Raw genomic sequence first — 25,372 nt, 5'->3', positions numbered from 1 at the left:
TGGCGCTCCAAGCATTCCCCCGCACGCCGGCCACCCCCGCTCTCTCATACACGGGCCATAAACCCTCTCCTTCTGCGCGACCCTGCCAAGGAACCACATCCCACGCCTGACCGACATCCCATACATAGTCATGCATCTCTTTGATAACCCCCTTCCTCTGCGCCCCATTGTCCGAACCGATCCCAGGCCATCACCTAGCCCTGCGGATGCAGTTTATTGCCCCTACTGTAAGGGAAACACCCCACATCAAAGGGATTACAGTAGATCAAGGCCCCCCACCCCCTGAGACCCGACCGGTCGCACACACCCCCGGGAATTGGCGGAATGTCCAGCTGTGTGATAGCCATCTCCTACTGTGGGTGGGGTGGGGACTTCCAATGTAGATATGTGTGGGAACGAGCTCGAAGTGGGGATTCCGAGGATGTTCTTTCATGTATCAAAACAATCTCAAGAATGTGCCATGTATGATAAACCTGCAATAAAGTCATAAACCTGTGTATAAGAGGCCAGGCCTCAGAGATGCAGTTAGAGCACCTCGTGACGATACCTCGCTGTATGATCTGATGTGTTCCACTCCGACGGAATAAAACTTTGTTTCCTGCCTTCCAGTCTCCGGCGCCTGCCTCTTTATTGGTTTAGCATCGAATGGTATAAGAGGCGATTACCGCCGGGCAATACTTGAAAGGTTATCGACTACGACTGCCGCTACCATTTAACACCAGGAACAAACTCCGTTTTGAAACAATACTCTTGTAACCTAGAGGGGAGTCTCACAATGCGAGCAGTGGCATCCCAACCCCCACCTCGTGATAAAATATTAACTAGTGGTTTGTGATCTGTCCTTAAGATAAGGAGTAGTTTCTTACCTGTAACTCCAGTTCTCTTGTAGGGGTATTTCTGTGATAGTCATAATCATGTGAACAGTCCCGCCCGTGTCAGTGGACCCCGGAGCACTTCATTAGATATATCGTCTTAAGTTGTCATCTTCTGCCTTTCTTCAGGAAGGCCTGTATGGACACTCAAGAGATAAAACGACAATAATGCAGCCTAACCAACTAGGCTACACTGGCCATTACTTCATCTTGAAGTGGAAAAAGATAGCCAATTTAACTTTTAATTTAGCAATTTGCTGAGTTTTACAAATAGAAAACCCTCCTTCACAAAGCTCCTTTTTTCATGATAGAGATGAAAAGGAATGGATAGAGAACCCCCATAGGCTGCCATTATGTGTCTGCAAATGGGTACCGTGCCTTTAAGAGTTTCCAGAGACCCCGGTATCCCATGAGGCACAGCCAGAGGCAGTTACTTTCAGTTCTTTTTGAAGGCGTAAAGAAGCAGAGCCTGCTATGCCTTGGGGACATCTGTGTCCGCCACCGGGGAGGCGGGCGGGTTGCTTATGACTATCACGGAAATACCCCTACAAGAGAACTGGAGTTACAGGTAAGAAACGACTCCTTCTCTTGTAGGGGATTTCCGTGTATAGTCATAATCATGTGAATAGTCTAGCAAGCCCATCCCAAAACAACTCTCCGGCGGTGGAAGACAGAGAACAACCGCATTATTGTGAAAATAGATTTCGAAGAGAAGCCTGCCCAACCTGAGCATCTGCCCTAGCATCAGTGTCTAGGCAGTAATGCTTAGCAAATGTATGGACTGACTTCCAAGTGGCAGCCTTACAAATTTCCAAAATAGGTATGTTACAAAGCAAAGCAGCAGTAGCTGCTTTACCTCTGGTAGAGTGAGCCCCAAGCTTACTAACCAAAGTCTTGTTGGCTTTCTGATGATAACAGGTGAATACAGGAAACAATCCATCTAGAAATGGATTGTTGTTGGGGGCGTGGCCAAGATGGCGGGGTGAGCGGACGCCTTTCCTGCCGGCTCCCGCTCCGTTGAATTCCCAGCCTCGGTTCTTTCGCTGAATCTCCCCCCGGTTCAAGAGAGTATCGGCTACGGGGGCAGAGGAACCCAAGAGCAAGCCGGTGAGAGGCTTACAACACCCACGGCAGCCCGGAGACGGACAGCGCACGGCCGGAGCCGAGAGGGGGCGGAGCTTCGAGCCGGGCTGGACGAGGCTGCGTCCGGCTGCGGAATCACGCGAGTGCCAGGGCCCGTGGTGGAGCAAGAAGGCGAGCGGCGGCGGCCTCGGGCCCTTGTTGGGGGTCGAACCGGAGGATGTAAGGACGCCTGGCGATAGCGGAGAGTGATATCCGGTCCGTTGGTGGGTCTGCTCCTCCGCCGGCAACTGCAGGAGACGGCGGCGTGGGCGGCTTCCCCCCCGAGGGCCCAGAGCGGTCGGGAGCGGCCGCGGTCAGCACAGGCACCAGCGCTGGGGGCTCTACTGAGGAGCCTGAGACAACACGGCCGTGGAGGGCGCCCTTGCCCACCTGAGACACAGCGGATTCGCCCCAGGTACGAGGGGGCACCGACGGACCCACGGGAGCGACCCTTAGCGGGGGGCTCCTCAGGCTGCTGGCGACGCCATTGAAGAGACGCGACAGCCCAGCAAGGAGAGTAGCGGGCAGGACCCGGGGAGATCCAGTTGGAGGCCCGGCGGCCCCCGGCTCAGCCGCCGGAAACCGGGAGAAGGAGCTGCCGAAAGCAGCCAACAGCCCCGCAGGTGCAGCGACAGCCAGGTGGCCCCCCTCGCCCATCGGTGAAGGAGCTCTCGGAACCTGAAGACTGTAGCGGGGTGGAGGTGGGCTGGAGACCGGAGATCCTCTCAGCAGGAGTGAGGAACAGAGCGGAGGACATCACGACCCAACGGCCCCGGGGTTGCAGCGCGGGTGGGGGAGGCTACAGTGGTGCCATAAGGGGGTGAGCGGGACGAAGCCGGAGACCGCCTCTAGCGGGAACCGGAGTAGCCTTTCACCCCGGAGGGGCGAAGGAGCCGTGCGCAGGAGTCGGAGTCTAGACAGAGCGGAGACCGAGGGACGCCGCAGAGACGGTGGCGGCGGGAAGCGGACCCGAGGGAATAGGCCGGGCGACACTGGGCCACAGAGGCCATGGCCGGCAGTAGAGGAGGGAAGAAGGGGGAACGCACCCTCCCCGAGCTACTAGGACGATACCAACAACGAGCAGATCGGGGGCAGCAGTCTCCCGGGCCCTCCGGAGGGGCACAGGACGCTGGAAGCAGAGAACCCCCCATCACCAGGTCCTTTATGGAGTCACTCTTCAGCACCCTCAGGGAGGACTTCCAAACCCTGAAGAATGAGGTGGCAGGGGAGGTGCGGGAGCTACGCCGGGAGGTGGACGCCGGGAGGTGGATGGCCTGGGAGACCGGGTAGTCGCGGTGGAAGACGCCAGCCATAGAAGAGACGAGGAGTTCGAACATCTGCAACAAGAAGTGTTGCGCCTCAGAGACCAACAGATAGATCTCCAAGCACACGCTGAGGACCTTGAAAACAGGTCTCGGCGGAACAACATAAGGGTTCGGGGGCTGCCGTCTCCGGTCGAAGGGACGGACGTAGCGGGATATCTGCAGGCCCTGTTCCGAGAAGTATTGGGGGAGGCGGAGGGGTTCCCTATCCGGATTGACAGAGCACACAGAGTGGGACCCCAACGCAGAGCGTCAGCGCCGCCCCCGGACATTTTGGCTTTCCTCCCGGATTTCTCGCTCAAGGAGCGCATCATGACAGAGGCGCGGAAGAGGCAGCCCCTGACTTTCCGAGGCCATCAAGTGGCCCTCTAACAGGACTTGTCAGCCATCACGCTGCAGAAGCGAAAAACGTTCAAGACCGCCACGGATTTCCTAAGAGCACAAAGCACGCCCTATACCTGGGGACATCCTTTTAGGCTCATCTTCCGCTGGAACGGTACGATGCATCAACTACATTCCCTGCGGGAGACTTGTGGAGTCCTGGGCATTGCCGCACCAGACGACGAGATGGCCGAGCAGCGGCAGGGTCGACCCCGGGAGGACGGATGGCGGAGGGTTTCAGGGCGCAGGCCCCGTGAGCGGTCCATGCGACCGGATTCGCCCGTCATCAGAGCCGGCATGGACGAGGCAGTAATGGAGGTGGCCGAAAACACAGGTGTCAGTGACGTCGCATTGACTGCATGAGGCAGCTCCGGGGGGGTGTTCAACACAGCCTCTCGAAATGCAGGTTTGGGGGACGGGGCGGGGGGGGGGGGTCGGGCGGGGAAGGGGTTGGGGCCTGACGTCCACTGATGTTCTATACCGAAGACCTGCTTCCCAGGGAGCCGGACTTGGACATTGATATTCCAGGACTTGGGGGTGAGGAGAGGGGTGTTGCTGGCATGTTGTTGGGGAAGGGGCGGTTGGGGTGTCAGGGAGTTTTGAAGGGTGTTTGGGGGAAGGGGAGAGGGGAGGGGGGACTTCGGGACAAAGGGGGAGGGAACCAGAGACGTGGGGGGGGGGGGCAGTCCAGTGCGTGGCCGGGGAGGCCGTTATCATAGGGGTGTACATGCTACAATCTGTCAATTCTCAGGAGACACGGGGGTATTGATGACATTCCCACATGCCGCAGACACCTTTTAAAATTGTCACACTTAATGTCAAGGGCCTAAACAATCCGATAAAACGGCGTGCCGTTCTGTCCCTTCTAGAAAACACCGGAGCAGATATCTGTCTGCTTCAGGAGACCCACCTCTTACCCCGGGACTGCTTTAGGCTGCGTTCCTCCGCATTCCCTACACAATTCTTCTCCTCCAACAACACTAAAACCGCGGGGGTGGCGATCCTCGTAGCCCGGCACTTTAGAGGGGAGGTGCTCCATAAACATGCGGAACTGAAGGGCAGGCTCCTGGTCTACAGAATCCGGGTGGCTGGTCTCACGTTTGCGATCGGGTCCATTTATAGCCCGAACGATCGGCAAGAAAGGTTCCTCCTCTTAGCACTGGAGGAGACAGCGACGGCACAGGACAGGCATGTAATCTTAGGGGGCGACCTTAACATGGTTTTTGACGGTGCGGCTGATAGATCCACCCACCGTTCATCACAGACGGGAGAGTTCTCGGCAGGATGTAGGGCTATGATGGAGGAGATGGATGTCGGGGACCTCTGGCGTCACATGCACCCCATGGAACGGAGCTACTCGTTCTACTCGCACGCACACAAGACGTATGCAAGACTGGACCACCTCTTGGTCTCAGGGCCGGTGCGTGAGCTGGCTACGGCCGCGGACATAGGAGTGATCTCAGTTTCGGATCATGCCCCGGTGGCGGCTACCTTCAGTTTCCCACCGACCTCCAGTCCCCCACGGATCTGGCGGCTACGGGACACACTCCTCGGCAGACGCGATGTGGTCACACAGGTGACGACGACGGTCAGGGAGTACCTGTCCCATAATGAGAACTCAGACACGACACGAGCAACTCAGTGGGCTGCGCTGAAAGCGGTACTCCGGGGGGAATTTATCGCGATTTCCTCGGCGGACAACGCCAACAGGAGAGGGAAGCGGGAGGAACTTGCGCAGAAGGTGCGTGAACTAGAGCACATGCATAGCCGAACGGGGGCCCCTAGAATATGGCGGCAACTTCAAGGAGCGAGAAAACTCCTGACAGCCTTCGATCTGGACCGCGCGGAATACGCGGCACTGCGCCTCAAACATGCCTATTATACAGGGGGAGATAAATGTGGCCGACTACTAGCGAGTAGGCTCAGGGTCACTCGCCAGAAACACACAGTGAAGGCGATCACCGACCCTTCGGGATCCACGGTCACGGACGACGCTGGCATTGCGGAGCGTTTCCGCAGGTACTATGCGAACCTCTACGCTGGAGACATCCCGGATGCTCTCGCAACACGGAGGTATTTGGACTCTGTTTCCCTGCCGTCCCTAACGCCCTCCCAGACAGAGGCTCTTGAGCAGGACATTAAAACGGAGGAAGTGATATCCGCGATTGCCCGCCTTAAACATGGTAAATCCCCGGGACCAGACGGCTTTACGTCACTTTTCTATAAAACGTTCTGTACACTGCTGGCGCCCATCCTCACGTGTTTGTTTAACACCTTCGCGACACCGGGAGCCATCCCGCCAGACCTCTTACGAGCGTCCCTTGCGGTGATCCCCAAGCCGGGTAAAGACAGATCACACTGCGGCTCCTATCGACCAATATCTCTTCTCAATATCGATCTCAAACTATACACAGGGATCTTAGCAGCGCGTCTCGCCCCCCTCTTGCCGGGGCTTATCGATCAGGCGGGATTCATCCCCGGGAGACAAACGGTCGATAACACCAAAAGAATCCTTCACCTCATTGAGAAAGCATCGCGTATCCGGGGAGAGAGGATGTTGCTGCTAGTGGACGCCGAAAAGGCGTTTGACCGTGTGCATTGGCCGTACCTAGAACAGGTGTTAGCGAAGGTGGGAGTAGGGTACAAATTTCGCCACATGATTTTTAATTGCTACAGATCCCCAACGGCCATAGTAAGAGTCAATGGGTAAAGTTCGCAGAGCTTCGACATTGAAAGAGGCACGAGACAGGGGTGCCCGCTGTCACCATTACTCTTTGAATTATATATGGAACCCTTTGCCCAACGGATCCGAGCTAACCCGGCGGTGAAAGGAGTGAAGTTCGGTGGCTTCAGCCATGCAGTCAGCCTATATGCTGATGACGTGATACTCTCCATCGACGACCCGCTCTCGGCTTTCCCAGCGTGTATTGAAGAACTGACCTCCTTTGCAGAGGTGGCAGGATTTAAAATGAATATGGGCAAGTCGGTGGCCTTGGATCTCTCCCTGGCGCCGGCGACCAGAGCCCTTTTGCAAGACCGAGTCCCTATAGTCTGGTCCCGGGAACCGGTGCCCTATCTGGGAGTCCTTTTGGCTCCAACATTTCCCACAATAGTATTGGCCAACTACACTGCCTTGGGCCGGAAAGTCAGGGATGAATTAGCACGCTGGGATCGTGGCACCCTGTCGCTGCTCAGAAGGGTGGCGGCGGTCAAGATGACGATTTTGCCGCAGGTCCTCTATGTATTTAGGGCGCTCCCGCTACGCCCGCCAGCAGGATGGCTCCGGCAGATGCAGTCGGATCTGGGACGCTTCATTTGGCAGGGCAAGAAGCCAAGAATGCGGAGAGCACTCTCATTGCTGGCACCGGAGGCGGGGGGGCTCGGCATCCGGGCCTCCGCAAATATTTTCACGCGGCACAGCTGCGACACCTGGTGGAATGGAGCAGATGGGAGTCGGATAAACACTGGCTTTTCCAGGATCAGGCGGTGGCGGGGCGACCTCAGCAGGAGATACCGTTCCTCCGCAGAGTGCACCACCCTGCTAACTTATATGCCTCCTTTATCACTAGAGTGCATCTCCAAGTCTGGGATGCTACGAATCTCATACATGGGTTGACCACGTTCCCCTCTCCGCTGACACCTCTGGCGGATAATCCGGAGTTTACACCAGGGATGGAGAAAGGTGCACTCAACCGCTGGCGAGAGGCGGGATGTAGAGCCCTGTGCCATATGTACAATGCAGAAGGGATTATCTCCTTTATAGACCTCCGACGGGACTACGCATTGCCGGAATCCGAGAGAATGCGGTATTGGCAGATTCGCCACTGGGCGCTACACCCGCAGGTGCGCGAAACAGCGGATAGACGATTCCTCCCTTACGAACGCTGGCTGTTAACGCGCACGTCCGACACCAAACTCATCAGTGACCTGTACCAATTCCTCCAGGTGCCCCCCTCGCACTTTTACAACCCGGGGCGGGAAAGATGGGAGGGGGAGCTAGGAAGGACCCTGAGCCACGAGGAATGGGGACAGATAGCTTACAGAGCTAGGCACTCGGCGTATCACACGGGACTTACCGAAACCTTCACCAAGGTCTCCACATATTGGTATTACACCCCAGCACGTATACACGCCATGGACAATAGTAAGGAAGACACCTGTTGGAGGGGTTGTGGGCGGGTGGGTACATTGACACATATCCTGTGGGAATGCCCCTTACTGGGGGCTTACTGGAAGGAGGTGCTCGACGAGGTTGACTCCCACTTTAAGACTGAGTTACCGCGCCTCCCGGCTTACATAGTGCTGGGCCTCCCCAACGACCTGATGTACCCCTTGAAATCCCGCAGAGGCAGACAGATCGCCATAGCGTTGGGATCTGCCATTCAGAACATCTTCATGCACTGGCGCTCTCCCACCCCCCCTACGATCATGGGCTGGCTGCACAGACTATGGCATGTCTTGGGCATGGAGAAACTCTCATTGACAGTGACAGGGGACACGGAGATGTTTAATGACCTCTGGCAGCCATTCCGGTCCCTACTGGTCACGGAATTCAGGGAACTCACCTGCCCCAGATACCTTCGCCTCCTGAGGCTTACTACACAAGAAAACACCGCCCCTTGATGGGGCATGATTTTGGGACGGGGTCCCCAGACGAGGCAACGCAACCGAGCGGGGCTTACTGGAAGCACGCACTGGACTGGGGAGGGGGGAGTGGGGGGGTGGAGGGCGAGACGGGGAGAGGGAGGGGGGTGTTAAGACGGGATTGGATTTTGTTCTTTTGATTTTCTGAATGTCATGGCAGATAGCAGTCCTGCTGGACCAGTCTTAGCCATAGAGCCCGCTGCAGGGACTGGGCCCCTGCCGGCCACATTAGAGCGCCTTGTCGAGGGGTGCCTTGCGGGTCTGATAGCACAGAATATTCGATACACTAATCGTAGCCCACAGTGCTCCCTTTCGTATGATACGCGGCCGGCCCTGAGGGGTTGTAGGCGACATGCTGTGTTAACACTGATTTCCCACGGGGCTGGATAGGAGTATGAGTAAGTCGCCCCTCTGCTACAGTAAAGAGCCGGCCCGCAGGGTTGTAGGCGATGCTGCTGATGCTGTCCATGACGATCGGTTTGTGTTAAAACCAATAAAAAGATTTAAACCTAGAAATGGATTGTTTGGAGGTAGCTAGACCAGTTCGGACCGAGACATAATTTACAAATAACTGGTCTGATCTTCGGATATGCTTAGTCTTGTCCAAATAGAACTTCAAAACCCTCCTAACATCAAGGGAATGAAGCGACCTCTCCGCAGGAGACGAGGGGTTCTGAAAAAATGTAGGCAGTGTAATAGTTTCGTTAACATGAAACTCTGAAACAACTTTAGGACGGATTTTAGGTTGCGCCCTCATAACTACTCTAGAGGAATGAAAGACTGTATAAGGTTCTTTACAACATAATGCCTGAAGTTCGCTAACCCTGCGGGCAGAAGTTATGGCCACAAGGAAAGCCGTCTTCCAGGACAGATGCTGAATAGAAGCCTTATAAATGGGTTCAAACGGTTCCTTCATCAATCGTGAAAGGACCACATATAGCTCCCAGGGAGGTGAAGGACGCCTAATGGGAGGAAACACTTTCTTCAATCCTTCAAGAAAATCTCTGATGACTGGGATATAAAAAAAGGAAGTTTGTGAAGGACATTTCCTATAAGCAGCCAAAGCTGCCAGATGAACTTTGATCGAATGGAACTGAAGGCCAGATTGAGCCAAGCGTAGTAAGTAAGGAATGAAGGATGACATCTTCCTTACAGGAGGTAGGAGCCACGTTCTTAGAAGCACACCAGATGCAAAATCTTTTCCATTTATATGCATAGGACGTGCGTGTTGATGGTCGTTTGGCCTCCTTCAATATCTCCATACAGTCCTGAGGGAGATTCAAATGTCCGTATTGTACTAACTCAGGAGCCATGCCGCCAAATTCAGCGACGAGAGTTTGGGGTGCACCATCTGTCCGCCAAACTTGGTCAGAAGGTCCGGCCTGCATGGAAGACAGAGATGTGGTAGGAGAGACTGGTGGAGTAGGTCTGTGAACCACCACTAACTGGGCCACTCCGGAACAATGAGGATCCTCTTGGCCCGTGATTACGAGAGCTTGATCACAACTGTCGGAATCAGGGGAATAGGTGGAAAAGCTTAGAGAAAGCCGAGCATTATGGACACCAGGAAGGTGAGTTGCTGTGATGGTCAGGTTCTTGGCTAGCAGCCAGTGCCAGATGGCCTGGGCTTCCTGAGATAACACTCGAGATCTGGAGGCCCCCTGCTTGTTGAGGTAGAGCATGGTTACCGTACTGTCCGTCTGGACAAGCAGGGAACAGGTGTGAAACGACAGCTGGAAGGCTTTCAGCGCCAAATGGACTGCTCGAAGCTCCAGGAAGTTGATGCGGTACTTGGTCTCTTTTGGGGACCACGTGCCCTGTGTCTGAAGATGGTCGGAAAGTGTACCCCATCCGTGGAGAGAAGCATCCGTCACTATTGTCTGTGTGGGTATCTCTTTTTGGAAGGGAATCCCCGGAGGAGATTGCGTGGAGAACACCACCATCGGATGGATTGACGAGCCTGCTGCAACAGTTGAATTCTGTCTTCCCAATCCCCAAGCAGCTGGTCCCACTGATCCTCCAGATATTCCTGCAGGGGTCTCCTATGGAGGCGTGCATTCGGAGTGAGGAAGATACAGGAAGCCATCGAGCCCAGGAGAGACGTTACTTTCCTCACTGTCAGGGAGGGCATGATCATGAGAGCTTGAGCCTTCCGAAGGATCGATCAGAGTCTCTCCTCCGAAGGACACACGTGTGCTGTGCGTGGGTCGATGGTGGCTCCCAGGTACTGTAGACATTGTACAGGAGTCGAGACAGACGTTGTGAGGTTGATGTGGAGGCCCAAACGAAGTAGGAGATTGGAAGTCCGATTGAAATGCAGTTGCGCTTCCTGAAACGTAGGTGCCTTGATCAACCAGTCATCCAGATACGGGTAGACGAACACCTTGTTCCTTCTCAAATGCACAGCTACCACGGCCATGCATTTGGAAAATGTCCGAGGCACTGACTTCAGACCGAAAGGCAGCATGGAGTACTGATAATGGTTGCTGCCCACGGTGAAACGCAGGAACTTGCGATGTTTTTGTGCTATGCGCACATGAAAAAAAGCGTCTTGCAGATCTATTGCGCATAGCAAGTTTCCCTGATGAAGTTGAGGGTAGATTTGATGCAAGGACAACATCTAAAACCTTTCTCTGCGAACCCATTTGTTGGCCTGTCGCAAGTCAAGGATGGATCTGAACTCGTTCTGGTCTTTCTTGTAAACTAGAAAGAACCAAGAATACAATCTGTTCCTTTCTGTGCTAGAGGAACCGGTTCTATCGCCCTTTTCTGTAATAGGGTGTTGGCCTCCGTCTGCAACTCGCGTAGCGTGATCGAGTTGGAGGGATCGATGGAGGAGGACTTGTAAAACGTAGCGAGTATCCACTGCAAACAATATTCAGCACCCAATTGTCCCGAGTTATTTTCTGCCACTCTGCCAGATGGTTTTGGATACGAGGGGGAAGAAACCCTTCAGGGCTTGGAACCAGCAGGAGCCTTGTTCCCTTGTCCAGACTGATGGTTGGATCGTCCTCGCTGTTGGCACTTCTGAAATGGCTGAAAAGACCGCTGAAACTGCTGCTGTTGGTTGGACTGACGGCCCTGAGACCGCTCAAACCTCTGAGAAGAATAGTGCCGCTGGAAAGGGTGGAAGGTCTTTCGCGGTTCTTCAGGTTTCTCCAAACCTACAGCCTTCAAAGTCTCCATTTCGGTCTTCATGCGGGTCATCTCGTCGTCCGCATGGGAACCAAAGAGAGTCGTGCCAGAAAACGGGAGATTGGAGATGTGTTGTTGCGCCTCAGGCTTCAGAGACGTAAGACAAAGCCAAGCATGTCGCCGTAGAGAAATCCCGTGGCAATACCTGTGGGCTGCCAGGAGCGAAGTATCCGCTGCAGTGCTGATGACTTGGTTCTAGACCATCAGGCCCTCCTTCACTATCTCCTGAAAGTCTTCCCGCTGGTCTCTGGGTAGGAGATGCACAAATTGTTGAAGGGACTCCCACAGGGATCTATCATAATGGCCCAGCAAGGCGGTAGAGCTGGCCGCCTTCATGGAAGTCGCCGTGGTGTTGCAAGCCTTTCTCCCCACCAAAACCAGCTAATGTCTCTCCTTATCCGGTGGCATCGTGGAAGTCAGAGCCGTAGCATGCGGTTTCCATGCCGCCGCCACTATGAAAGAGTTCAGAAAGGGGTCCAGTCGGAGGAAGGCAGGGTCCGACTCCGGTGGGCGATACTTCTTTTCTGTAACCTGGAAGATGCAGATTTTATATAAGATGGTGTCAAGACAGCTCCATAGCCAGTTCCTCCAAACCCGGCACCAACGGGAGCAATGGACGTGATGTTTGTCTCTTCTGTAGAGTCTCAAATATCACTTACGTCGACGGTGCAGGAGCAGACAGGGGAATGTTCCGTTTCAAAGCCCCTCTGACCAGAACCTCCTGGAAGGTGGAGATATCGTCCACAGGAGACACCCTCTGAGGGAGAGAGTAGGAGAGTACCTCCCTGTACTGGTGGAAGATGGTATGCCGGGATCGAGACCGTGTTCTTGGTCTTCGAGGTTCCACAGGACGAGTGGGATGAGGAGCCACGGGCCCAGGCTGAGAAGGCAGTGGTGGAGGAATCAGAGGTGGAGGAAGAGGAGGCTGAGGAGGAGGGGAGGAGGCGGAAGAATCAGTGGAGGTATCACTGGATGGTCCACCGGTTGAAGAGGAGCAGGAGGTGACCTAGCTGGTGAGAAGGTACGCGAGTGCTCCGAACCTGGCGAAGAGACCAACCTTCACCGCTTACAAGCTGGCCGCGAGGAAGGGGCCCTGGCCTCCACATCAGACACCCCCCCTCGACGTCGATCCTCTGCTCAACGTCGTCTGGTACGCGAACTCCCAGTCGACGTTGATAGGCTCACAACGGAGCGAGGCCCAGAACCGGACCTCGACGTCAAACATCGGTATCGACCCCTCCACATAAACCTTCTCATCGTCTTTGATCTTCTCATCGACGTCGATTTTCACGTTGACGTTTATCGGCGGCGACCGCCGTTGCTTGTGAGACTCCGATCGACACCGATGATCCCTTGACAGCGATCTCCGTGGAGTCGACGTTGATCGCGGGAAACCCGCGACGGCGATCTCGTCCGAGACCTCACCGTTCTTCTCCTCTACGTTGATAGTCGACGTCGCTTCGACCCAGAGCCCTAGGTCGACAGAGAGCATATCGTTGTCATACCTGCTCTCAACCTCGTCATCGCAGTCTTCGACGTCAATCGGGACCAGCGTCGTTTTTCAGCTGGGGAGCCCCCCAGAAACTGAAGCATGGGACTTGGTAGAGGACTTACCCTCTCCTTTCCCAGAGGCTGAAGAAGCTGCCTTCTGTCTTCTCCGCTCCAACCCTAGGAGCCGAATCTTCTCCCTGTCAAGCAGGGTGTGCCTGGAAAAGGTCCTGCAGATAGAACAGGTGTCAGGCACATGAGACACAGGCAAACACAGGATACAGACTCTGTGAGCATCAGACTTGGCTTTCTTCCTACCAGTCAGGGCACTTGTCAAATAGAGATGGCATTTTGACAAAAAAACTGTAGAAATTCTGCCAAAAAACTACAGCAGAAGGTAGACAAAGGCCAAAGACGTCGAAAGAAGCTGCAAAAATCCAGATATAATCACCAATATTGAATGAAATACAAAAAAAGGTAGAGCTCAATGCTCCAGGGTCCTGCTAGCAGGAGCCGGAAATAAGAACTGAAAGTAAGTGCCTCTGGCTGTGCCTCATGGGATACCGGGGGTCTCTGGAGACTCTTAAAGGCACGGTACCCATTTGCAGACACATAATGGCAGCCTATGGGGGCTTCTCTATCCATTCCTTTTCATCTCCATCATGAAAAAAGGAGCTTTGTGAAGGAGGGTTTTCTATGTGTAAAACTCAGCAAATTGCTGAATTAAAAGTTAAACTGGATATCTTTTTTCACTTCAAGATGGAAGTAATGGCCAGTGTAGCCTAGTTGGTTAGGCTGCATTATTGGGTTTTTTATTTTTATCTCTTAAGTGTCTATACAGGCCTTCCTGAAGAAAGGCAGATGACAACTTAAGAAGATATATCTAATGAAGTGCTCTGGGATCCACACACATGGGCGGGACTATTCACATGATTAGGACTATCACGGAAATCCCCTACAAGAGAAACTTACTTCCCCAGACATAATTGCAGTAATGTTTAATCGCCCACACACAAGCTAATAATTCCTTTTCAGTGACCGCGTATCTTTTCTCTGTTTCATTTAAGGTGCGTGAAGCAACACACACATTCCACTCTTCATGACCAAACCTCTGCGATAAAACCAAACGGCATCCTGGTATACCGATATAAGCCCTGTGGGGTAATAAACGCAGTTAACATTTTAAATTCTTCAGACAGTGGAATCTGGTGATACGCAGACCTTAAATCCAGGGTGGAGAACACCTTTGCGCCTTTTAACATGGAAACAACCTCATTTAGGTCAGGAAGAGGATGGGTATCCATTACAATTCCTGCATTTAATGCTCTGAGATCCACACACACACTCAATTTTTGATCTTGTTTGCTAATTAAAACAATGGGTGAAACCCACTCAGCAGGGTCTATGGGTTCAATGATGCCCTCAGTAACCAAATCATTTAACATGTTTAACCCTTCTTTTGCATTACAAGGTACACTTCTAATTTTTTGTTTTACCTGTATCGTGTTACTTGTAAGTTTGATATGGTGTGAGTACTCTGAGTTTACCCAACGATTCTGTGAAATCCTCTTTGTATTTTTCCTTGATACACTTTTCTTTGTCTTCACATTTAGTAACTGCTATGCTTTTACAATAAATAGTGTCATCTAACATGACCGGTTCTTCTGACCTGGGATTAAGAATTATACCTAGTTTCCATTGATCTTTCCATCCTAGTACATTCACACCAATATACAATTTAATTTGTGCAACTCTACTTTTAAAACGTAAGGAAGTATTGAAATATCCTTCCATTGCAATTCTAGTACCATCATACCTTTCTCCTATAATGTCAGGTGGTAGAATCTCATTTATGATGAAAATTCAATTGAGTTTTTCCATAAAATAAAATTTTGAAATAATGGTCCATGGAGACCCTGAATCTGCCATGAGACTCAAGCCTGTCCCTGAAACTTCCACCATGCACATAGGGGCTTTCCTTATGGCTTGGTCCTCAATGTCTTATATTAGCAACTTTCTCCACTAAAGAAACCACAAAACCCCTGTTGTTCTCAATACTTGGCAAACAATCATGCATTTGTTTTTCATCACTCCTCTTCGACGTACACGAGACCTCTCCACGTGTTTGTGGAGCAAACCTCCTCTGATCTTTGCACACATTGGCGAAGTGTACCACTCTTCCACATTTTCTACACTCCCTATTCATAGCTGGACATCCCCCAAATGACGCCATATACGTTCTACTACGACATCTATAACAAACTGCACCTCTATCATTCTATCATATTTTCTAAAAACCCTCACAGTTGTTGTTTAGAATATATTGAAACCAACATTAGCAGTGTCACTTCGCTGTTCCTCAAAACGTTTAACAGCACAAACTTCATTTTTCTCGGATTTATTATTCACATCCCTTACAGTGTGCATCCATTTTTCGGATTGTTCAAATGCTTTGGCTGTGGAAATGGCTTCCGACAGTTTAGGGTCACCCATCACCCACAATTCTTCTTGTGGTTTTTTGCTTTTTACATGGACAATGATTTGATCTCTTATCATTTCGTCACACGTTACCAAAATTACACTGCATGCTGAATGATCTTAACGCTGTTAAAAAGCCATCAAAAGATTCACTTTCTTCTTGTGCCCTAGTGTAAAATTTGAATCTTTTGAGGGCAATGTTTATGGTGGGTTTAAATCTTTTCTCCCTTCTGAGTAACGCTTCCTTGTACACAATGGAATTGTCGTCACACTCAGCAGCCGTTATTTGGGGTGGTGCTCTGAAAATTACTTGTCCTTTTGACCGCAAGCAATGTAAGAAAATACTTTTCCTCTCTGCACCCATTCGTTTTCCATCAATAGCTCTCGTATAGTTAATACATTCTTCTTTACACCTTGTCCACGCTGTAGGAGGTTCTCCTTTAATTTGCAAAAACTTAGCTGGTGGCTCAAATTGCATTTTTCCTTTGTTTTTTTAATTTAAAACACAGTCACATCAAATGTTTCATATGTATATGTTTAAGCTTGGGTGAGATAATTACCAGTTTCACAATGTTACCAAAATGCCAATGTCCATATGTAACGAACAAAAGTAAATGCCAAAAGTGAACTTACTTGTGAGGCAATGATTGATAATTTTCATCCGTTGATGGACGGGACGTTATTAAGGTGGATTTCCCTTTTTGTAATCGTAAAAGGATACGGCCCAATATTTTTGAAAGCAAAATTGTGCTCCGCGTATGCGTTGCTATATGCGTTGCCAAGTACACAAATCCCAATTTTGCTTTTGAAAATGGTTCCCACGTTGCGTGCGTCACTGGATCACGTTGTGCGCGTCACTGGATCACGTTGTGAGTGTACGTCACAACGCTGCATGAGGCACGTTCAGTCTCCGCTTGAAGCTCAACGCTGGAATCCTCCGTCATCGCTGACAATATCAAGTTCTAAAACTACACGCACAGGTATTTACTTTTAAACTATGCTTGCTCGCGTAGCGCTTACCGTTAAGAACTTCCACTGTACTGTTCAGTCTTGTGAAAATGTCAAAAATTCACAACCCTGGCTCACAAACTCACTTTTTTCTCTGGAATCCTTCTCCATGTAACAAAACGAAGAGTAATAAACTGTACTCTTCCAGCCCGTTCGATTAGTTACGAACTGCACTTGTAGGTTCAGAACACGCCACTCCTGTGCTGCTGGTTGTAGTTGGCAGGGGTGTTCCTCAGCTCGTCGCCACTTATAACAAATACGAAGATCCAGGAATCTTTCCACGTAGTATTTAAAATGCAGCACAGCGAAAAGAAATAGACTGGTCAACTCGAAGGTCCAGTGCAACTGACTCTTCCGCTGAACCACAACCCAGGTCCAAATGGAATTGGAATGAAGAACAAAACATGCACAGTAATGAAATGAGGTAATTATAGAGCAGGAAATCTCATGCAGTGCATGTGAGGATATAACACAGGCCCCCACCCTACTGTGGCACACTATGCGCCAGCCCGATGTGCACCATTCAGCTGGGGCAGGCCACCACCCCCCCAACACGATGCCAGCCAAGTGTTGTGACCAGCTCCCTGTGCGCAGATGGGGCATCCAACCGGAATGTGGTCAGGGTGGGGAGGGGGGGGGGGGGGGGGGGGAGAGGGGGTGGCGGGGGAGGTCGAGGTGCCCCACAGGGGCAACGGGGCATGGGGTCAAGTGATGGAGCAGGTAAAGCAAAATCTTGTATACCTCCTCTATTTTGCATGAAAATACTAATCACATAACCGACTTATATAATAATTTGAATGAACTGATTGATGTGTTCTATTAATCAACCATTTGCACTTTTTAAACACCAATTACACATGGGACTCATTGCTATTTGCATGGCAGAATAACCTTATAACTAACGGTGGGACGCCTATTAATAATAGTACATGTGGTAATAGCATATTGCATGATTTTTGTTGCTTTTGTGATGTTTGCGTTCCCGATTTGGACCGAAGGGTGAGTTTTATTGCTTTAAATTTCGCTATATGCTAGGAAAATACTAATACAAAAAGGGATTAGTGAGGGTTTAACATTAGAATCTTCCTTTCTGTGTATTAATTACTCTTTTGTGTTTGTTTTGCTTAAGTTGGCATTTGGGCCTACCAAAACTTGACATCCAAAATGGAGTTCAGAAGTGGCCACCGTCTCGTGAGCGCGATGTCTACTGCGCAGACTCGGATGGCTCCGTAGACCTCCAGGCAACCTCAAGTCAGCACTGTGTTCCTGGTCAAGGATAGGAACATGGAGGACTGCCAAACTTCAGTCAGTAAAATCTGGTTTATTTGAACAATGGTCACATACAAGCAAGCAACTACAATGTTGCATGAAGGTGACCTACACGGAGGAAGTGAACCAGCAAGATCTATGAGACCGCAAGCTAGCGGGAAAATTGGACGATATTGCAAAACCTCATCAAATGGACCAATCATATGCTTCCTTAGTCCAAGAAATGTTTCATGTTGTCCCAAATTTAATTATAAAAAAAGGTAGTAGAATAGGGAGGGGCTGGCAATCTGTAGCTCTCGATGACTGCACAGCCTAACGACCCCACAGGCGATGACAGATGCTTGCACGATTCCTGGTCCTTTGGAGATCTTTGGGACTGTGACGTGCTGAGCAAAGAACTTTCCGGACTTTGAGTCTTGGCCTGCATTATTGGGACAATCGAACAGCTAAATTCGGTTATGCAGAGCCAATTGAATTAGAAAAGCCCCGATAGCAAGAATAGGTAAATATAAAAATGTCATGCGATTCGTACGGATTGATTAAATTCTAAACTTTGATTGAACGACATGCTAAAATTAATTGCAAACAATATTTAGTTAAATAAATAATTGATTAACAGAAAAGAATGAGTTTGTGGTTTTTCCATTAGGTGACTAGAGGATTCTGAAGCTTAATTTTGTTTTAGCTGATTCTAAATCACCATCAACCAGTCCAACTAATTGGTCCGCCGAGCAAGTGGTGGTGTGCCTTGATGTTAAGGGTTAGGATCCTATAGGTGGTGATGCAATTGTATATTCTGTAATATAACTTTTCTTCCCTATAGGTAATAAGGTACCCCACCCACACATGTCCAGTGCGAAACATTCATCCCTCCTGTGTGTAGACTCATGAGGTGTGACATATGAGTGTTGGTGTTATGGGCCCCACCAATGAATGCGTGGGTGAATGAATTAGTGTGACGACAGGTCTGCGACGCAGGGAGGATATTTGTAAAAATGTGCCCTTTCCCCAGTTTTTAGCGCTGAAACACAAGCTTACCACAAGAAATTGAAAGCAGCTCCAGACCAGACACGACAGACATGTTCAGATGACATGACCAGAAGGCACAAAAGGAAAGCCAGCTGGGCAGGGGCAGGTGTAAGAACCTTGCCACCACCCTCTGCTGCGCCGGGCTTGACGCGTGGCCTGCGCCAGACTTTGGGTGCTCCCAGAGGGTCCCAAACCAGGAGACATGATGTTGTGCCTAATGTGGCACTAGGGTGGCCGCCCTCTTGACTGGGCACACAGTGTGTGCCGTGGACAGCCTCCGATTTTCATGTCATACACAGAAAAAAATACCAACCGAATAAACAAATAAATACTGCATGTCCCCCCCCCCCCCCTTCCTCTTGTAGCTCGATACCTTCGTCAGTGTGACATGATGATGTAAGGTGGAACAATGCAGCTGCAGCAGGTAGCTCAGAGGGTTCTCCACCTGCTGAGGGGATCTGTTTGCCATTGTTTTTGCCTCCTGCAAGGATCCAGCCTGTAACACAAGTTGGAAAAACCTCGATGGCCGCAGATTTTACATTTGCCCAAGCAGTAAACTTTCAGCCAACACTGACTTTCTGGCTCACACCTTTGTGCATTCTGGTACTTGGAAGAGTACTTTTGGTATTATTAAAGTTGGACTGCAAGTACTACAATGCAACTAACAAACCACGGATAGCAATAGCATATCCTCAATCCTGCTGCCCAGCAGGTCTTCCTGACTCTGCCTGCTGGCTCATTGTATCTTGACTGTGCCACGCGGTGGTTCTTTCAGAATGTTGAACAAGGCAAACATTCACCCCGAGTCACAAAGATCCGGGTTTATTCCATCGTTCTTTTGCTCACCACGCCACCCCAGTTTGGGCTCAGCCACATGCAAATCAGTCTTGACCCCGCTCCTCATGGGAACAGTCCAGCCCGAACTGCCAAGCCAGGTCCTCCCTGGACAAGAAACAAGCATCCTAGGACCGATTTCAGGGCATCACCCTAATCAGCAAGGCTAGCTGAAATCCAGTGACGCAATAAGCACACGACCCATGTCTGGGCCTACCCTTCCCACTTAGGACAACAAAAGCTAAAGGAACAAACGATGGACAGAATGCTGAACAATGCAAACTGTATTTTTAACCTCACTTTTTTTTCATTTCTGCGGTCTGCAGTTGGTTTACTTTAGTCTCTCTGTCTTCTGTTCACCCAATGTTGTTTCCTTTTCTGTTCTTGTCGTTTCTCTGCCCAGGAGCTGGCTAGTCTCACTGCTGCTCTTTTCCCCCCGCCACTCCTGCTTCCTGCCACCCAGCGCACAGCCTCCTTCCTAGGACCTACTTAACGGAGGCCGCAGCCTTGGTACGCCACCAGCACACCAAATTCAAGCCCGTCTGAACCAGACAGTGCCCAGCGCCAGGAACGCTGGCCCTCCTGTTACCCACAGATACTCAGCTGCAGAGCTCTGAGCCCTGGACCCCAGCCGCCGCAAAAACTGCTGCATCACATCTCCTTGACCAACAGTAGGACATTTCACCTGCCACCACTGCCTCTTCGCCTGTGACCCAGGACCTCCCCACCTCACAGAAACCCCCTCCTTACCTACCACAACTGCCCCAAAACTAATCCGCTGAATCCTGTTCAATGCCCGACCAATCTGCAAATGCACCACCGAAATCTGATACACCAGTCTCACCCGAGGTTATCTCCATCACAGAGACTGCTTAATCCCTTCTCCACCCCAGACATCGCCACCACAAGGACCGCACCAATAAACAGGTGGCATCGCCATCATCCACAAAGAAAACATCTGCTGCACGACCAGTGACAACACCACAACGATCATGGAACACCAAATCCAAACCAATGTCAGAATGGCCATCAGAGGCACCCTCGCCTACAGACCCCCAGGACAACACCCCTGCTTCTGCAAGTGAGGCAAATTCATCACCCTACTAGCCATTGAGCAAACACTACATCTTCCTTGGTGACCTCAACTTCCACCTCAATTACCCCAAAGACAAAAACTCTGCCAACCTCCTGGAAGGCATGAGCAACATCAGCCTTACCCAATTGATCACCAACCACACACAGCACAGGACACTTGTTTGAACCAATCTTCACCACCAGCAACAGTCGAGTACAGTCACGTCAATGAACTCACTTGGACCTACCACACCATCGTCCACTCCACCAACTCAGGATCGCCATGCACCACCACCAAGCTTCCAGCTCCTCCCACCACAGGTGGAACAAAGTGACAGAGACCCAATGGAATGACTCCCTCAACACCACAAATCCCGACCCCCCACAACCAACCTGGAACCGGCCGTCCAAAACTTCTCTGCCTAGATCAACTCCACTGACAGAGTCACCCCATAAAGCCCACCAAGACCAGCAGATCCACCAAATAAGGAAGGTGGTATACACCAGAACTCCGGACAATGAAACGTAACTGCAAGAAACAAGATAGCGCACCAGCAATGATCCTACAGACCAAGTCGCCTTCAAGACAACCCTCAAGAAATACCACCAATGCCTAAAAGACACAAAAAGGCACCCTGATAGTCCACATTTAAGCGAGCTCCAACCACAGTAAGGAACTCTTCAGCATCGCGAGAGTTCTCCTGCCTGCTAGCCACCAAGAACACAATCTCCCCTTCCCAGGAACACTACAACACCGTGGCAGATTACTTCCACAACAAGATATTCACCATCTACAGAAACTTTGAATCCCAACCCACTGACCTCCAAAAACCTCCTCACACCAACTGCCACCCACAACCACCAGCTCACTGCATGGGAACAGCTCACCACTTAGAGCACTACAGCCATCATGAACTTCATATACTCTGGAACCCCCGCGGACTCCTGCCCCCACCAGGTCTTCATTCCGGGGAGCCAGGAAATTAGCTGCTAACTCACCTCTGTACTCAACTTATCCATGTTATGTTATTATTGTATAACACATGTACACCGACCGGTCTCTTAGCGCTTTGGAAAAAATAAAACCGCATCAGGGTGGGGTAGTCTCCATGGTACTGAGAAGTATTAGGTCGTGTCTAATGCTTCCCTAAACAGAAAGGTTTTTAGCTGTTTCCGGAAGGCAAGCAGACCAGGTTCTTTACGGAGGGTATCGGACAACTGGTTCCAGATTTGTGGCAGAAGGACCGAGAAAGCTCATCCTCCTTTGGAAGCAAAGTTACCCCGCGGGCCCGCTCTGGCACGTATTTGATTAGGCGTTCCCTTATGTACCCTGCGGCGTGTCCGTAAAGAGCTTTATGGGCGATGCAGAGTCCCTTGAATTTCGCTCTTTGCTTGACAGGAAGCCAGTGCAATTTGCGCAGCAAGGGAGTGGCGTGAGTTCTCCTGGGCAGCCTGAAGATCAGCCTAGCTGCATCATTCTGAACCACCTGTAGCTTGTTCGTAAGTTTCTGGGGGAGCCCGACAAAGCGTGTTCCCATAGTCGAGTCGCGAGACGATAGTTGCTGATACAATAGTTTTCAGAGATGAAACAGAGCAGGGGAACTAGTTTCCTCAGCTGTCTTAGAAGACCAATGCATGTGCCCACCACCGAATTGACTCTGTTAGACAGAGAGCTCGGAGTCGATCTTGATTCCCAAGCTTTTTACAACTGGTGATGGGCTGGGAGGGGCCCCTAACTCATGGAGCCAAAACAGGCTGCTTCATGGGTTGTTTTTTGCCAGAATGGCCAGGACTTCGGTTTTATCTGGATTAATGTTTAGGGAGTTTGCAGTCATCCAGTTTATTGTGAACCTGAGGAAGTTCTGGACTGACACTTGAGCGCGGACCGACTTATCGATCCTCAGGATGAGCTGAGTATCATCCGCGTAATTGAAAATCCAGCATTCCATATTGGTTAGTGCAGCCACCAGGGGCTGCAGGTATATGTTGAAGAGGAGTGGGTACAGTGCGGAGCCCTGAGGGACCCCGCAGGAGATGTTGCCCTTTTCTGATACCTGATCGTCAAGTTGGACCCTCTGCGAGCGACCTGATAGAAAAGATTCTAGCCAATTATAGACATGCTCCCGAAAGCCCAGGTCCGTCAGCCGGGTCAGTAGTGTTGTGAGGGTGACCATTTCGAACGCCGCAGAAAGATCTAAAAGAATCCGGGCACTCGACTGTTATCGGCCTTCATCCTGAGATCATCGAGTACAGATAGCATGACTAGCTCCGTACTATGGTGGGCTCTGAACCCAGCCTGGCGAGGTTGGAGTAGCTCGTGTTCCTCCAGAAACGCCGAGGTTGTCTTCAGGAAATGTTGCTCCACAACCTTCGCCAGGAACGAGAGCTGGGAAATGGGTCTATAATTTTTTAAGCTCGGCCTTATCTGCTCCCGGTTTCTTTAGTAGAGTGACTCTAGCCTCCTTCAAGTTGGAGGAAACTTGACCAGTCGCCAGGTAATTATTCAAGAGGGTGAGAATCTGGCTGTCCAGGGCCGGAAGGGCCATCCGAAAGATCCTTGGCGGGCACGGGTCAGCCGGGGATCCTGATTTGGTTCTATTTATCTGGGCCGTCAGAGATTCTGGGTCTAGTAGAGGGAAACTAGTGAGGAGCTGACCAGAAGGGGGCGGGGGTGTAGACAACTCCACGGAGCTCAGGGTGATGGGGGTTTTTTTCAATCTCCAGGAGGAAGAAAGTCTGTAGTGCATTACAGTCCGAGGGTGCTGCTGCAGATTTTACATCAGACTTTTTACTCAGTTCATTTAGGATCTTAAAAGTTTCCTTTTGTTTGTGTGGAGCATCTATTATACGTGCCTCATAGTACTCGGCTTTCCTGGTAATAATGGATTTTTTTATAGAGAGTTAGTGTAGCTTTGTAGGTAGTTATCTCAGTGGGGCCGTAAGCTTTCCGCCGTCTCTCGGCTTTGCGAAGGCTCGGTTTACTTTCCCTCAGTACCTCATGAAACCAGGGGACCACCTTGCCTTTAAGTCTCGTTCTTTCTCTACGCTCCGGTGCTATTTGATCGATAGCCGATTGAAGAGTATTACTAAGGGTTTGGCTTTTTATGTCAATGTTGCCCTCCTCACATTTGGTTGCGGGTAGCCTCTGTAGTGTGTCCACTAGATTGTCTGCCTGAATTTTTTTGCCAGCTCCGCACTCTCCTCCACTCAGGCGGGTGTTGTGCAGGAAAACTATCCAACAGGACCCAGCAGGAGATTAGTGAATGGTCAGACCAGGCACACGGTTGAATACTTAGTAGCCTGTCAAGGTGGTTGGATGATCAGACTAAATCTAGGGTGTGCCCTTTAGTGTGAGTAGGGCAATCCAGCCTCAGATTAGACATTACCATGTCAACTTGCTTTGCCTGCGGCTCCCATGGTTCCTTCTCCCAGTGGAAATTAAAATCTCCAACCACCACGAGTCTTTGGTATCGAGGTCAGACATGGTCTCAGTAAAATGGTCATTGAAACCAGGGGTTGCATACGGGGGGGCGGTAGACTGTCAGGAGGAGGAGGCAGGAGGATTTGCAGGTAATTTTAACTCCCAGAATATCTGTGTTATCCATGCTTTCTGCTATTATCTTGGTGGCCATGAAGCCTGGTGTTGAAAAGAATCGCCACTCTCTCTCCTCTTCTGTTATCTTGCCTGTTGTGCCAGAAGGCATCAAAGTTGCCTGGCAGTGCAGCAATAATGTCGGGGCCGATGCGTCACCTATCCAGGTTTCTGTGAGTGCCAGTATGCCAATATCCCCCTCCTGAAGGAACGCAAAGATCTCTAAATGGTGTTTCTGTAGAGAGCTTGTGTTTAAAACAGCCACTTTTAAACCAGGGGGGGTTCCTGGCGTGATCATGCCATCACCACAGTCGCCTGCCCAAATAGATGAAACACATAGAACCGTCCTCAATAAAACTTCCACCAACCCCAGCAAACTCAAGAACTACCACCCCATTGCGCCACTCCCCTTCTCACCAAAGTCCTCGGGAAGGCCATCAATCACCAACTCACCGAACACCTGGAAGGAAACAACCTGCTGCACATCTCCCAATCCGGTGTCCGTGGCAACCACTGCACCGAGACCTCCCTGATCACTGTCAAGGATTACATCAGAACCCTTCTCGACCAGGGTGAAACAGCAACCTGGATCCTCATCGACCTCTCAGCAGCGTTCAATATCATATCCCACAACACACTCATCAAGGAGGTACACCACCACACCAGGATCCATGAAGTCAACCTCAAATGGATCGCATCCTTCCTCACAGGACGAACCCAGAGAATCCGCTTACCACCCTTCACCTCGGAACCCAAGAGCACCATCTGCGGCATTCTTCTGGATTCATCCTTCAGTCCCACCCAGTTCAAACCTTACATGACTCCCATAGCCAACATCGTCAGAACCCATGGCCTCATCCTCATATTCTACACCAGGGGTCTTCAAACTGTGGGGCGCGACCCCCAGGGGGGGCGTGGAGCGATGTAAAGGGGGTCGCGCATTTCCAAGCACACTTCTGCCGAGGCCCAAGGGATTCAGCCCCCCCTCTTCCTCCATCCTGTGTCTCAGCCCGGGCTGCTGCAGGGCAACTCGAGCTGCTGGAGGCTCAGCTGGGCAGTGTCTG

Source organism: Triturus cristatus, chromosome 12, assembly GCF_964204655.1.
Source record: "Triturus cristatus chromosome 12, aTriCri1.1, whole genome shotgun sequence".
Taxonomy (NCBI): domain Eukaryota; kingdom Metazoa; phylum Chordata; class Amphibia; order Caudata; family Salamandridae; genus Triturus; species Triturus cristatus.
Note: the sequence above shows the minus strand (reverse complement) of the source record.